This window comes from Vanessa atalanta, chromosome 7 (assembly GCF_905147765.1).
Source record: "Vanessa atalanta chromosome 7, ilVanAtal1.2, whole genome shotgun sequence".
Lineage (NCBI taxonomy): Eukaryota > Metazoa > Arthropoda > Insecta > Lepidoptera > Nymphalidae > Vanessa > Vanessa atalanta.
Genome location: NC_061877.1, coordinates 10,188,846 through 10,204,980, shown reverse-complemented (window position 1 = coordinate 10,204,980; position 16,135 = coordinate 10,188,846). Strand labels below are relative to the sequence as shown.

The window sequence follows — 16,135 nt, the reverse complement described above, 5'->3', positions numbered from 1 at the left end:
AGTTTGGTAGGACATGTTTAACTGACTGAATAGTTTTACAGTTTGACATTGACTTTGATTATGTCAATCAATTTAAATAAGGTATTACCATTTGTTATAATATATATTGTTGTGTTCTAAAAAATTGTGCTGTGTTCATATTATTAAATTTTAACCGTTTTTATTGTTAGTCTCGTTATTATTACGTCCACGTGTACGGGTTACTTTATATACATACTTTGAAAACATATTTTTTTTTAATATATATCTGTGTGGTATGGGTAACTGTCGTATTTTAAAAAATAATTTGACGTCCTACTAAATTCACAATTCTTTTTTATCGCCATCTTCATATGTACATATGTATTAGAGAAGTGTCTCCTTGGGCTATCACGCGTAGTCGAGTCACTTTCCAACAACGTCGTCGTGTGATATCGCTATTAGCTGGCCTGCTGGCGTGCACGTGTCTCTATTTACACGATACAACTCGCCAAATGATACTATATTAACTTTAAATACCAAGAAGTCACAACACGAGTTGAATCATTGTGCTTTAAAATTCAATGAAACATCTAAATAGATAATCATTATATACATTTGCCTCTACCCTTAATATAAGTAAATATATATGTAGTTATCTTTATTATCATAAATAATTTTCTAAGTGAAAATTTTATGGTCAACTATAGGGTTCAATCAATATTAATTTGTCTATAGATTAATAGGTAATAGGAAAGGACTATTTTATTTCCGTTGCCATTCTGGCGGTTATAAATGTTAAAAAAGTGAAACAATGAAGCAGATAACCGTAACGTAACAGTAAAATCGAGTTGAACAAAAATAAATGGGCAAAGACAGCAAGCAGCGCGCGCGCAGTCGCGCGGTCGCACGCTAACCCAATTCCTGCGCTATCAGCTTTCACGGCGTTGCGTCACGCGAGCACTGCTCACTCGTCGAGATGCGAACTGTTACTTATAATATTATGTAATTAACTATAGTTTCTATCTACGACACTTTAAAACTATTCGCTCGATAGTTCCGTTACGTTTCTTAATTGTAGTATTTAACAATATATTCTGGTAGGATAATGGTCTTTTAAATCAAGCTTTTCGTCAGCTGGTATCCTCTAGTTGTGTATATTATAAGGTCGTAATAAGAAGTAAACAATAATTTTGGCTTAACACTATATTATTATATCATAGCCTATAGGAGCGTATCGTATGTTGGTTTAGAGAGTGTTTGACATACTAAGAAGTAACTTTTACAATATAATTGTCGTATTAATTCATCACAAAATGGAATCTCTTCGATTCTAATACATTTAGTGCGCATAAATAGCGTGAGTTACAATATTAAGCGAATCGCCTTCCGCGACTTGTTTTCTAGGTCAAGATAAGTCGTCATTATGAAGTCAAAACGAGCGTACACAGTACACTTGCCAAGCGTTTGTGAGATATAAAGGTTGTACACATCAGTAGACATTGACCGCGGCACGTGCGGAAATATTTCGGGACTGTAGTTGAATAAAAAAACGTATTGCCAAGTTTTGAAAATGTTGATCACGAACGTTGTTATTTGTCTTTAATTTTTGAAACAAACAATAATACTTGTGATGTGGTATATACTAGAGAATTAAATTGTCCTATCTCCCTTTTTTTAAATCTCATTAAATAGCGCAACATAGTAACATTGAAAGTATAAATAACTGAGATGTTTTATCATAATATGACAACATTTTTTGGTAACTGAAGCAAAAAAGTGAGTAATGCCGTGACTTTTGAGAAGATTATATACAAAAAAATATTTTAAAATACAAAGTACTTTGAGATTAGAAAGTCTTTTGTTTTCTATTGACGTAACACATATGTAATACCGACGTATAAAATTTAAACTTTCAAAACTAGAAATTTTAGAAAAATGAGTTATGAAGAAATATCTCGAAGAGGATAGTGTGATAGAAAAATGTCTTGGAGTGTGAGAGTGTGGGTAAGACAGTAATTACTGACCGATTTACATCAATGTGACATCTATGTATATACTTCATCAAATGTATATTATATTTTGTAAAACTCAATCATATATTTACATGTTTATCTTACTTTATAATATGTTGTTATTAATTACGTCAATAATTATACCGTATTGAAAAACAGAACATCTGCGTTTTATTTTATATTTATATAAAAATCTCACATCCATTTTCTATTTAATCTAATTAAAACAACTATTAACACAATCTGTAGTAGCTTTTTTATCTCGCTGGAAAAACACGTTAACCATTCCCCCACATTAAGCACTATCTAAGGCCCCCTACATGTGCATATGTGTAGGATTCACCGGTATCTAGTACGTCCTAGGAGGGTGCATGGCCGTCTCTTAGTGAGATGTCACGGTATCGCTCGCGCATGCTACCGTGACATTATATAAAGTACCTACATATACGCATATTGTCTTATTAACGTAACTATGTATATAAGATGCATAGACAGTAGTGGAAAGAATGTTTATAGCTGTGTTTATGGATCCTTAAATAATTAAATGACCATTTCAAATTAGAGAATTAATTTTTAGCAAAAATAGTCAGACTACGTTGATGTCAATGTAATAATAATCTAAGATGACATATGTGGTACATAGGTATATACACAACCTCAGAGTTTATGCGAGATGTTGAGTGGCTGGATTATAATACATTTTTTAAATCCAACAAAGAGTTAAGTCACGAATAGACAAATTAGTTATGTAATAAACGGAACTTATCCGGTGATAATTGTGAGATTAATTTATGGTTCTGGTAATGTAGACGTAATTAGTCCCCAATTACCGAGCGTCTATATCTCAAGCGTGCAAAGTGCATAATAGTCGATCAAAAATTTTAAAAATATGATTATACGATGCTATTGTAAACTTGTATTTAGTAGAACAACAAAGCTAATGTAATTTCAGTAGTATAAGATGACAAAATAAAATCACGTTTTATAATAATGCTCCAATATCTATATTTTATAATGGCAATCATGTAAATATTTTTAGTGACAGCTCATACTTTTTAAAAAACTTACTTACTTACTTTTATCTATATACCTATATACCTAAAGTACTAAAGAACTAGACACTTAAAGGAGGATACTTTTGTCCAGTTGAACATTAGCAGGGGGACAAATCTACTAACAAATAGCGGTTATGATACAAAGATATTATATTATAAGAAAAAATAAAATAAAATATATATTATAGTGATAATAATTTAATTTGTTTATAGTGGTAGTTTATCTACCTACGATTGTATTTGTACATTTATATAATTTCCGTATTTCGTGGCTTTGTATCTATAGAATTGTCACGTTTCTGTCGGTTAATTGAAACGTAGTCACGATTACCTCGTCAATCACTAAATATTTTCGATAACTCGCCATTCTTTAGAGCAGGCTTGTTAGAAAATTGCTTAGAAAGATAAAGTAAAAACATACTTCTCACGTGCTTGAAACAATGTCTCGGAAAGTTATGCGAGCGGGTTGACGGGAAAAGTCGAACGGGTCCATACGCATAGCAATTAAATACGGGAGCGAATAACTCAAGTATCATATTTAACGCGACACCATGCGGCGAAATTAAATGGAATCCAATTTTTTTTTATTATTCTTCGAATTCGGTAGGCAGACTGGCAAGTACGAGTTCGGAGCGGATTGATCAACTGTTGACGCCCTAAGCGCCCTGAAGCCTGAGCACGGAGTTCGGGAGGTTTTGTCCTGGCAGTATTGTTGGATCGCTGACGATCAGGAGGGCATTCCGATATCATGGGGTGCTGTCCTATTGTACGAGGTTGTTGAAGGCATACCTACAGCACTCAGAGATTCTCTGGAATCACGGTGATGGGGATAATCCAGGAGGCGGTCAACCTGTTCAATGTCGGAGCATTGTTCATGGTAGACCGGGTCGAGATGCTTGGCATGAGGGCCTCTGTCAGAAAAAACGGTAGCACTCTTATTCCACGGGCTGAGGGTTCACTATCGAGTGACCGGTAATTAAGTTACAGATGAGGTATCTAAGTCTGATACTGGACGGAAGATGGAGCTTCGGACAGCATTTTGTCAAACAAGGTCCGAGACTTATCTACGCCGCGGCGTAACCAACTGAAGGACCGGAAACGATGTGCTGGTATTTATCGAGAGGTGCTGGAAAGAGATGGTTTTTTTCTACCAAAATGTTATGACACAAAAGGAGGCCAGACACGTAGCGGGGGGTTGACGAAATAAACTCTTACACAAAGCTCTACCCCTAAAAAAAGTAATCGTTGCAAAATTCTCATGTTCGAGAATAACTTGTCGGCAAGTATTTATAGTCAAGTATATTTAAAGTCAATAAAACGTAATCAATCTCATAATCATCATCATTTTAAAAGGTCACTAGCCAGTTCTATAGCCACTAGTTTCGCAGCGAATAATTATTTGTCTGCACATAATTTGGGATCGGTGATATCTTAAAAGTAAAGTAAAGTATTTATTCGAATGTTATACTAACTAGGCCTTTTTATGATGTAAATGTTCTATAAAATTCATTTGATGTATCTTTTAAGGTTTAGCCAGCGTTAACCGTTTAAGCTTACGAAATCTTTTTACAAATTGATGAAAACTGTATTAAAATATGTTAAGTGGTAATAGAAAAAGGAAGTAGAGATACAAGAGGCAAATATCGATATACTATTTATAGATACTTATAGATTACGGGAACAACGCTGTTATCTTTAATTAATGTATCATCAACATCATTGTCGTTCTAGATGGCAGTTCCACGGCTGGACAAAGGCCTCGCCACAACGGCTGTACTCGCATCTAGCATCTTCCCGTGACCCTCACAAAATCGTCGGTCCACTTGGTAGGGTTGTCCACCCACGCTGTTGTATTTATTTTACGTCGAACAATTATGCAAAGCAAGATTTAAGGTGATAAATTCTAGAACGATATCTCCCTCTAGCGCATTGTTAAGTAAAATACGGCTACGCGTCAAACACGATGAACATAAAACGTGGAAAGAAAGAAAGAGAAATTTTCTTATTAAACTTTTTATTGCATGCAAATTGCGTACATAAATTGATTGAAAGAAATGCGATGATATGTGTTGTGTTTGTTATATGAGTAAATTAGATATCAAATCTTTTTGGTATCTCGACCTACTTAGATTGGGCGATTAGAATTTTTAATTGAATCGATATTTACAGACTTTATAGTGACTTCCTTCCGCGTGAACTTTCCCACGACAGATTTTGATTTTGCCCTGGAAACTTTTCCTGAAGAAAAATGTGTTCTTAGTTGACCCTGATTTTTTTTCTATCTGAAATGTAACATGAGTTACATTTACCATTAAATTTCCATGTAACGGAGTAGAAAATTTCCATATTAAGGTAAGTACTGTGACTTTAAAAATTGATTTTCCACCTTAATTTATGGAAATATTTAACATTTTTTAGTTTAATTATATATAACTCTATGCACTATTTACTTAACAAACCTTTATATATAACATTGTTTCAGTCATTACAAAAATAACCTTACCAAACTACTGTAACATGAATCTATATATAAAAGAGAAAGTAATTTGAACACCTGTTAAGTTTTTTAACATTATAAATGATCAAAAGTTAAGGTTGAGTTATCACTTGAATTTTAACAATCTAGGCGCGAAAATTTTACGTATTGTTCGTGTTTCACGATACATTGATATTTCAATTTAAAACAAGTCGAATAATTTAATACATTTTAGCAGAAATTTGGAAGGATATGACGGGTTCAAGTGAATGTTTGAGGAATATGTACAAATATCATCAAACAATCGGTTTATAAAACCAGTTATCCTTTTTTATCTTTATAAGTTGATTAGTTATCTTATAAGGAAAAATGATAGTTATAATTATGTATGTAAATATACTGTTTTGCTTTTTTTTACTTGAATCTACAATACAACAATTTTCCATGCACAGTGGCACAGAAATTTTTTCCGTGCACAGTGGCACAAAAAATTGTTGGAGCTATTTTTAAAGCAATATATATTAAAAAAGTACATAATATTATTAAAATTGACATTGGACGAAATATATTCGAGTGCTCTACATTTGTCGTTAAGATAGAGTTTAATGTGTTTAGAATTTTGTCACTTTTGTTTCGGTAGCATAATTTATCTTACAAACTCAAATAAAGAAGAAGAGCAAAAATGTTTTTTCACTGCTCTACTTTGAATTATTATCAAAGTTGCTATGGCCAGTTATATGAATTAAGTTAATGATTGTTTATTAATTGACCGCTACACGTTTATGTTAGGTAAATAGAGATATTAGATGTCGATTAGGACGACATTTAATATTTCTATTTCCCATCGACATGCATTTGCACAAATGCATCGACAATCGTTTTTAACATTCTATACGAAAACGTTTTTTGGTTCTGTTTCTCAGCTCTCATTTTTGGCGTAACATCGCAACGACGATCATAGCGGGATTGGCGGCCACGCTCTTAGTTCTTCGTTTGTTTTCGTATCCTCTCGGCTTTTTCCGTACCCCTACTTCGGATGTGATTACGTGAGCCTTGCAAGAGCGAACGAGACCTCGATGCCCCTCCACCCGCTCAGGGCCACTCGCTCTGCGATCGGTCTCTATCTATACCAGTTTTCAGCTAGCCGTGCGTGTGAGTGTTTGTGTCTTTCGTTTAAATCGAACTGATACGACTTTTAATTCGTGCGTCTTTTACAAAAACTCTGCTACTATTTAGTGCAAAAAAACTGGACTTTACGCTCCGTTGCAGCGTTATCGGTACTGTGCAGGAGGTGTTTTGTGAATTTGTGAATGTTTGTGACTACGCGACGTTGTCGTGTCGAGTCCGTCGTGTATCCTTCGGCTCTGCAAGGTAAATACAGCAACTATTGCTTGTAAGAAAGATCGCATACGTGGAAGAAAATAGCTTGAAGTGTCAACTTTTAATGATTTACTAATAAATTTGTCAAAAAGATATCAAGACTCGTTCATCACCTACTTACCAATAAGTATTATACAGAATTTTTGTACCGTTATCTGACGTGTACTCACCGACAATACACGATAAAATTTAATTGTGTTCTCAATCGTAACCAATTTATTCTTCTTTCATTAATCTTTGATAGTAGGTATTTAGTTTATTACTTCATCGCGTTAGGAAATATCTAATAGATTTCAATGTCATTACTTGTCTTAATAGGGCGCTTATAAGGAAGCGCGGAACTATTGTTCTTCCTATAAGCAATTAAAATAACATCTAAATAGTTTAAAGGTTCTTCATAACAACACATTCTGAGCGTGTGCTAAAAATACTCTGGGATAAAAATAAAGATAATTAATACCTATAGACATATGTATAATAGATTAATTAGTGAACCTATTTGACTTGGCAGTGCAAAACTGCTTTCCAGCAAGTCTGGATGGGCGTGGCAAGTGGCCAAGTGTTTCCAAGGCCCACGGGGACGGGTTTTTTAAATTGTCCACCAAGAGTGACCAATTTCATCATCGTTGACGATCGTCGGCTCATTTAAAAGTCATTTAACTGACAAAGCTTGCTAGTAACTCGTTGCTTTCGTTCATTAAAAAAATCACTGTACTTATTTTGATTAATATTATAAAGTTCTTTTAAAAAAATTACCAAAATACAATAGCACAATTTGAAGAGTTTTATTTTTAAATCCACGTATAATCAAACCGTGTGGTTATAATAAAGAATTTCAAATCGTTCTTTTAACCGTTTTAAGTATAATCATTTGCTTTATTTACTTTAAGACAGTCGCTTCAATTTAATTAGTATTAACAACGTACAGATAATTATCAATACAAAACAATCGATTAAACGTAGCTGTGTCCATGTGTCGTGTTGCTTTCTCAACATTTCGTCTATTTTTAGCGGTAAAGACGCGCGGGCGCGGGGTACTGCAAGTAGGTCGCGATGTTTGCTCGTCCGCGACGCTACGTACCTGCGCTCACGACGTCGACCGCCGACCGACGCTTCTTTACTTAACAGTGAAGGATAAAATCATCATTTATATTATTAGAGGAATATTATGAGCTCACAATGACTACAACGGATTATTTTGCGATGTTATGATGTACCAATAACCTAAACAATACACAAATAACAGCAATCCCGGTACTAATAGCTTTTCGGAATTTAGTTTTGTTTTATTATATTTTTTGTGTGATTAACTGGTCAAAATTCCATGAAATTCAAAATGAGACAGGTCAACTTAAACTTAATGGCCGGAAGTTATGTGATTCATTTCTACATTTCAATGTTTACACTTCGCTTGAGAGAGCTTTGGCTTAAAAATACGCTCATCTTCGTAATCTATCTTAATTATAATTATTTAAACGAAAAATAATCCTTTAAAGTTATAAAAGGGTTTTAAATTAGAAATATTTTAAAATAACATTGAAAACCAGTTGCAATTAACCTTTTCGGATCCGATGCCGTCATGTGAACTATTATGACCAGTGGCAGGCAGGCTGGCAGCGAAGAAATGGCGACTGTAGTGAACGACCGAAATATTGCATGAAAGATAATTTCCCCCGCAGTTGAGCGATGTCGTCAGCTGATAGCCCGAGGTTAATGGCCTCGACTTTGTCTCGATGTCCGCGCACTTATCGTACTATGTTCGTACGTAATACATATGAGGTCGAAGGGTTATCGGGACATTTCAAATTCGTTTCGTGTTTGTAATTAAACACATTCTAGCTCTAAAGTAGGGCAAATTTATATTCAATAGGTGGGCCTAGTGCTTTTATAATCATGACTATCATTTGAATGGCTATTATATTTCATTCAATACTTTATACTTTCGATTGGATCTCATTTATTTGTATGTATTCAGTGAAGTCTTTTGAAATTTGTTATATAACGTTTGTGTGTATTCGTGTTTTGTTCAATGTTATTGTTTTTTGTTCCTTCATAACTGCTTACAGTTCTTTACAAGACATTTATTTAAAATGTATAAATAATTAACGGTTTATTAATTAACTTAACGTCAAATCTAATTTATCAATCAAATGTTAGTGATTAAAGGTAGTTATGTCAGTATGTATCTATACAGCTACATGTGTTCAATAATTCTTATTAATATAATGTGTGTGGTTTAAAGCGTAATGTAATTAAAATCTAGATAACAATCTGCGGTTATAACAAGACAGTCAACCTTGAAATGAGGCGAGGTTATTTATAGTTTATTGCACACCACTACTTATACGTTCCGACTTTACATGGGTACAATTAAGTTTTTACTACATGCTATTTATTTAATTTAATTCTATAATAATATATTAGCAATTATTATAATATGATCAGCTTTAAGCTATTACTAATTGCCCGTATTATTGAACACAGGGGAGAAATCTTCAAAAAGATACTAAAGCCTAGTAGGGAGGGATAGGGTAGCGTGAGATCCTCATAAAATATTGAGATTCGTCTGAGATATCAAAGTCACCTGTGTTTTCAGATAATACTTCCATTGCTTCATTCGTACCGTGTATTCCACTCACGTTTTAACGCTTACGTCTAGGGGAATAGAGTGATGTCGCCCCCTGGCCACATGAGGAAACATGAAGCCATTTCCATAACACATTTACAGCCTAAGGATCATGCCCAATATTTTAAATCTCCGATGTTATTTAACCTAGAAGACCGAAATGAAGCCTTAATCGCCCCCCACAAATTGAACCGGCTCTCTCTTGATCCAGCTATACCATTTCTGGACCATGACGATCTAAATTATAAGAGAAACCTGTCTGTCCACGACAATTCGTTTCGAAGAAGTCATGTCCGATGTTTTGGCACGCGTATAGGGTACCCTGTAAATACCCGTCACAGTATTGGCACGTCGTCGTTGCTTCAAAGGTATTCCTTACCCACCAAAACAACTGTGATTGTCAGTTACCTGCATCAGTTAGAAGGTAATTTTTACTTAATTCTTATGAATCTTTAAAAGCAGTAAGTACGATTTTCGCGACGTTATTCACGTTGTTCGCTGAGATAGTCGCCCCGTGTCGATAGAGCTCTCTGATGTTCCTGTTTAAACATCCTCGCATCGATATCCGAGAAAGCTTGCTAATACTTTGCCGTTTCGTAGGAGATCTTGTAATTTCGCACAGTGAGCCATTAGCCATTTCTTTATTTTGCCATGGGAATTGAAACTGAGTTCTACAAAGATGGACGCACCGCATTCTGTGAGATCAAACGTGTCTCCTGCAAAGAGCCATCGATCGCGCGACACCGGCACTGAGATGAACTACTCTCGATCTCTTAAGATTAACCAATTATGCATGGCATCTTCTCGATCTGGGGCCAATTTCGGTGAGTTCTCATTGTCTCCCTAAAGTTCTCCCCTAATGCCGACACCAATGTATCGTCCGCATAGCAGAAGTATTTGAATAGTCGGAGATTTAATAATGCTAAATATCCATGTTGTGTATCCATATATTAGCGAACCGAATATGCTACGTGTATCTACACTCCTTTAAAAGAGACGATACCTGGAATCACACTGTTCTCCACTTAATCTTCGCACAAGCAGTAACTAATGTTCGTACGCTCTGAAGCTTGCAGCAGTTACATACGCGTAAGTTCGCGCATATACTGGACCCATACTATATTACTGAGTTTCTTGTCGGTTCTCGGTGGAATCTACATTCCGAACCGGTGGTAGCTTTACTTAAATAGTTTATTAAATGACGATTCAAAAATGCTTGTAAAAGCCTACTTGAATAAAGTCTATTTTGATTTTGATTATTGGCAGCGTTCGCTTTGGAAGCGTCTTATATAAAAATATAGCCTATAGACCCCAAAAAGAAAACAATAAATAAAACTTAAGAAAGCTTAACATATTTAGAATAATAATCTTTGGGTATCATAGAAAATTTAAACAAACAAACACATTTAAAAATAAAATTAAAATTTTTAAAAATATTTTACTATATCTCCACCGACGTGCAGTCCGTGCCGTTGTTATATTTTATTTATGTTATTTTGATGTGTATGAACTCTGCGACTACTTCTTCATAGACCATGAGTTTGTGTTTGTTGAATACCTTGGTTAATTGTTATTAATCTTCGCGAGACTCTGGAATATCCTCAGTTTGTCTGGATGGTATTCAGTTCTCTTACTGATAATCAGGTCATCTCTGTTATATATTCTACCGCCCCACAACAGTACTCAGTATTGTTGTGTTCCAGATTGAAGGGTGAGAGAGCCAGTGTAACTACAGGCACAAGAAACACAATATCTTAGTTTACAATGCTGATTGGCGATGAAAGAAATGGTTAATATTTCTTACAGCGCCATTGTGTATGGGCGGTGGTGACCACTCAACATCAGGTGGCCCATTTGCTCGTCCGCCAACTTATACCATAAAAAAAGAAAAAAAAAAGCCTTGGCAATAACAATATAGATTTTTAACTGTAACATAGACATAATATTTCAAGAAATTTGGTCCTATCTTGGAATAACACCTAAGTTTCGATCAGAAATAAAGGTATGGTATCGTTTTGCAGACAAATTGCTAGCGGCACACAGTCTCAATGAGTATCCGCCGCAAGGCTAGATGGGTAATTGTCAAAGATTACTCCTGCCATGAATCAAAAGTTAAAACCGACAGACACTCGCCTGATTTACAACCATTAATACGTACCTTTTGAGTTTCAGATTAAATTTGCTACAGTCTTTATATAATAATAAATATATATATATATATATATATATATATATATATATATATATATATATATTAATATAAAATTAATGTATTACTATATTATACAATATATTACCTACCCTACTGAAAGACATTTTATTTGAATAATATTTGTACAATATAAGAAAATTCCAATCCGGTGAAAAATTATGAATTATGTAACAGAATTACGTTTTCGATGTCTTTACGATCGAAATAAAAAATACTTTAAAACCTCGTAGACAAAAGACCTTTTATGTCGAGAGCTTAGTCTGTCGAACTTCAAACACGATGCCGTACCAGTCATTATTCTCTTCCGCTTGTAATACGTGAATTCTAATTGTAGCGGAAATTAGGTTACGTATTGCAAAGGAGTTTGAAAGAGTAAGTGATCGCTTTTAATGATATTCATATGACCAGCTTCAGAGACTAAAAATTGAGGAAAATTTAATAACAAGTCAATTTATGAAATAAAATAGTCTTGATTAGTATTCAGTTCCTATCTATTTAGCAAACATTGCATAAGAAAAAGTGATATTTTTATTATAAATTGGGGCTTTAGACAAAAAACGACGCGTCTTGGTTTGTGTGTGCGTGTGTGTGTGTGTGTGTCGTGTGTGTGCAATTCACAATCAGTATAAAATTATTATTTTTTTTTGTCTTTGTCGTGGCGTATTTACGTTTCATCGAGTATCAAATGGTAAAGAAAGAAGTTTCACTTTAAAATTACATATATAATACCACATTTAATATAATATTTTTACTAAAATGAGGCATTTGTGAAGAGATTAACAGCTAAGGCTTAGAGGAAGAAAATATATTAAATGTTGTGTTACACAATAATGTAATGAGAGCAAGTTCGTGTTATGCGACATATATGGTAGAGTGCTGTATTTATGTAAATTATTGGAAACAGTTATTTTATTTATTTAATTTATAAGAACCCTGGTGTTCTGTACAAGATTAACTGCATGAAAACTTTGTTGACTATTTCACAAACTTACTGATTAGCAGTGTGTTTTCCATACTTTTTTTAGTTTGCTTCTTTTATTGTGTCGCATTTTCATTCAATTCAGTTTCAAATTACAACGATCATATGGAAGTTTTACTTCAAAAAAAATGGTTTTTGTTTCATTATAAGTTAAACCATAATACTATAGAAATGTGAAGGTTTATCAGAAAAGAAATAAAAAGATGTACTCCGTTAAAATTTCACTAAATCACTAAACCTGCACCCAACCAACCCAAGGATCAATTGTTATTGTAATAGTGTCTATTTAATCTTTGGTATGTTAAACTGTGTTACTTAAATGCCTCAAACTAGTATATTAGTACATTTTCCCTTTTATTTTCAAGTCGTAATACCGTTCCGTTAGATATTTAGATTCATCGACAGCTTAGATCGGAAACCGTCCACCACTTTCACCAGCCGCCATCTTGTTGGCGGCCATGTTATGCGCGCGCGCAACTCATTGAAGAATTGGCACGCTTAGTTTTACTTCGTGCTTCACGTGACGTAAAGCTCAAGTCATTACAAAATATCATTGCCTTGCTGTTGAAAAATCAAAATTGATGTAAAATAATAATATTATGCTAATTTACCTAAAAAACAAATGATATCCGCTTACTTAATGGAGTTTTCATAATTACTTAAGTACCTATCTACGAATTTTTACCACTTAACATTATTTTTAAATGAATTCTTACTATTTCGGATAAATAAACAAAACATAATGAAATCGATTTGTAAACGTAAAAAATAATTAAGTAATATTATCTCTACTCTTAAATATTTGACAAATCAACGTTTTAATTAAGGCAAAATATGTAGGTAAGATGAAAAATATGTACATCGTAGACTGTAAACTAATTTAAATTGGTTAAGTTTGAGATAGATTTCACATTTTATGTCAAGGTCGATATCACGGTCTTATACTGTTTAAAATTACTCGCATGACGGAATTCTGATTTATTTTTCAAATGTGTCTTATTAATTTTAACATCCAAAATTAATTTTACGTAATCATATGCTTCCATACATTGATTTTTTTTTTTTGGATAAAGAACGTAATCAATAATCTAGTTCGTTTCGTTGAGTATATTTTACTGTTTAAGGAAAATGTTATATGTAACCATTTAAATGAAAGGAGTGTTTTCGTTAAAAACTATAACGAATTAAATCTATTTCATAAAACTAGTTAGTCTAGTTCATAAAACTCATGGACTAAGACTAAAAATCAAAAAATATATAATACTTAATTATTATAATAACTATCACTGATCTCATTGAGACCATAAAAAAGCTAGTAACTTTGTTTTGTTAAACGTTAGGACTGTAGAGTCACTCAACAAATAAATAATATCATATCAGAGAGATGTCACAGGTGCGCGGGCGCAGCAGCGGGCGGCGCGGGCGTGCGAGTATTCTCGTGACACCGTTTGTAGTTTGTTTAACCTAAAAACCATTTTGTCGTTATCATTTCAATGTACGCATGATATTTATTTTACGTTCAATATTTGCTTTTTATCTTTTTTTTATGCATTGTTTAGATGAATTATTATTAAAATATTTTATTTTGTATATTTGGTAAGAATACCTTTAAATCTTTGTCCGAATTTGTATGATTTCTTTTTTCTTACAGTTAACTACAGCAAGAAAAGCACACCTTCACATCTATCGATAAAGTAAGACTTTAAAAATGTATTACTCTCGCACAAGTAAATTACGAACGCATCTTTTTAATTTGTAAGATATGTTGATCTTCGAAACATCACATATCCTTTACAAACAGACGTTTTTAAAAAAATAGTATTAATGTATGTAATTCAACTAAAATGTAAGTTTTAGTTCATGTATTACATTTCTTAAATAATTTTAATTCGTACTTAAGTTCGTTAGTATGTGCATACTTGAGATACAATAAGTTTGTTTGTTAATTAAAAAAAAACTTTTTAATTGCACTTTGTACTCGTATTTGTGTAAGATTGATAGTTACTATTTAATTACTTATACTTAAAAACGTTGCCTTACGTACAATGTAAAAGTAGATTTATGATTAAGTTGGTCCCAGTTTATTTTTTTATCAATTTGTGAACATGTGCTGTTAAGTTGTCGTCGAGACCTCTCATCGTAATGGGATACACACCCTGTACCCAAACCCAACGCACTTGAGTGTTGAATGTTATTGGACATGTGCTTGGTAGATAGAAGTAATTAATAAAATAATAATTTTGTAATTTACTATAATACCCAGAATTAAAAAAATTACAATTTAATGACGACTTCATTTAATTGGAAAAAGTTAAAACATTATATTTAAGTGAATTCTAGTCTACTAACGCAAAAAGAAATTCTAAATAATACAATATGAGTTAATTATATTTATAGTTATTTATAGTTAAAATGATTTTGTAACTAAGAAATAATCTTAGTTCAAGTTAAATAATGAACTTGACCCAGTCAAGAACTGCGCTCGTTCAAAATGTGTTCTGTCGTATCGTCTCGCTGTGCCTAGCTCAAACGACCTTCGGTTAACTTTTTGCTTATTGCCTCTAACTTTTGTTGTTGACTCCCTTTGTTTTTATATTCTTTTATAGACAACTACGTCGTTTATTTTATTACTTCCTTTTTGATGAATAAATTAAGAATCTCGAAGACCGATTACCGTGTTTCCTTCCTCGTCGTCGTCTAAAAAGCAGTTTAATCGAGTTTACTCGGCGAACGACGCTGACAAAAACGTCTCCGCTATACCAAATTTGATTCGCAGTGCAGCAATACAATGAAGTTACGGTTTGCGCGGGTGTCGGCAGGGAGCGAGCGGCGCGAGGGCGGGGGCGCAGGTCAATGACGTCCCTCCGTCTGGGGCCCGACCCCCGCCCCTCCGCGCGTCTGAACCAGTTCCCGACCGAGTCATGTAGCTTACCGCCATCTCTATCTAGTTTACACTGAGATACTGTACTCGCTTACCTGCCAAACATTCTCGCTAGGTTACATTCTGTTGCTATAAAAAGTTAGCATTCGTCCGACGAACGCGCCTGCTCTGAATGGTTACTCCCAGAACTCCCACGAAGACTGATATCGCGTTAATCAGTATTCAAATACCGGTTTAGATGATATCGCGGGGAGGTTGTGTCGCTGTCAAAAACTCGACGCGCTAATGGCGAAACAGTCGCTTTCGCAAACCGTGTCGTAATGCTATTGAGCCGAGAATAGTCGAAAGTTTCTTCACGTATTTTTTCCCTCAACCGATTAACTTGCACGAATAAAGAATTTGTGTTGTTCCGTGTTCGTTATCGTTTCGTACCGAAATTGCTTGCAAAATACTGTCCAATTTAATTCAAATAGCTCAATAGCTCGCAAGCTATTAAAATATTAAAGAGGTGAATTCGTGAAGCTGAGTACCGGAAACATCAAGTATAATCCTA

The 16,135-nt window shown here is 34.0% G+C and overlaps 1 protein-coding gene across 2 annotated transcripts in view; it reads left to right on the top strand.

Moving 5' to 3' along the window:
* Positions 1–6,617: 6,617 nt before the first annotated feature.
* Positions 6,618–16,135, top strand: part of LOC125065174 — a 49,508-nt gene continuing 39,990 nt past the window's right edge. The window contains exons 1-2 of one of the 2 annotated variants that reach the window (XM_047672659.1): positions 6,618–6,875; positions 14,353–14,395. The gene's annotated coding sequence lies outside the window, so the exon portion shown is untranslated. The remainder of the gene's footprint in view (positions 6,876–14,352; positions 14,396–16,135) is intronic. The other variant, XM_047672657.1, reaches the window with a different exon arrangement.